Here is a 1,175-nt window from a genome sequence, read left to right as displayed (position 1 = left end):
CCTTTTGATTGGACAGAAATGCTCCAACTCTCGGTGACTCCGCCTCCTTCTCGAGGTTCAGAGCCTTGAGTTCCCCGCCCACTTTATTATTCTCCAGGAATGAATTTCTCAATCTCAGCCAAAACCCTTCCCTACCCCTGGTGAACACCGAGAAGCACAATTTATGCTGACTAGCTGATTTATATCTGAAATACACTGAAAACGATTCGTTCTCACCGTGAGAGAAATGTCTCATCTTCTTTCCTCCTAAGGACTCATTCACTAACTCCGGAACAAGCCTTGATAGAACACACCCATTATATACAAAGCATTGGCTGGATGCTGAAGGGGGCTCCAACGTCAAAACGACATGGCTACTTCCCTCTGATGGCCTGATATCCGAGGGTACTACAGACACAGACGCGGAAAGTTAAATAATAAAAAGCAGTAGAACACTGTTTCTGAACCTCACAAAACAATGATCAATTCCAAATGCATGATGCAAAGAGAATTCTGAGTTTAAAAGGGAGGAAGGACCTGGTTTATTTAGACCAGTCGGAATGTTCCCTATTCTGCTCTTCCTCCACTTCCTCTCTGGTAATGAAAACGAAGAAAAGGAAAAAGATGTCAGTCTGGACTGATTTATGTATCGACCGAAGCGGCACATCCCAGCTCCTAACAACTTTCTGTTTAAACTCCACGACAAGCATGCGCACCTATGCCTCACTTCACAGCAATATTGAAAATTTCCATTTTGGATTATTTCTCTTCTTTATTATTTTCAATTATAATTGACATTCGGTATTGTATTAGTTTCAGGGTGACAACACAGTGATTCAACATGTATATACCTTGCAAAGTGATCACCACAGTAAGTCTAGTAACCATCTGTCACCATACATGGTTATTATGATGTTATGGACCCCATTCCCTAGGCTGTACCTTAATTACCTCCCCATGACTTATAGCTGGAAGTCTGTAGTTCTTAATCCCCTTTCCTTTTTCCACCCTCTCCCGACCCACCTCCCCACTGGCAACCATCGATTTGCCCAGTTTTGGATTACTTAAGGCCACCTCGGATCAGAAGCAGAATCACGGATGCGCATAGATGAATTAAAATTCAGTTTTGTAGACATATCAGGCCAGTGAACCATGTGAGCCATGGTCCTGCACCAGTCACAAAACTCAAGTGCTAG

The sequence above is a fragment of the Rhinolophus ferrumequinum genome, chromosome 22, assembly GCF_004115265.2.
Source record: "Rhinolophus ferrumequinum isolate MPI-CBG mRhiFer1 chromosome 22, mRhiFer1_v1.p, whole genome shotgun sequence".
NCBI classification, from domain to species: domain Eukaryota; kingdom Metazoa; phylum Chordata; class Mammalia; order Chiroptera; family Rhinolophidae; genus Rhinolophus; species Rhinolophus ferrumequinum.
The sequence above is the reverse complement of the archived record's forward strand: the minus strand, read 5'-3'. Positions refer to the sequence as shown.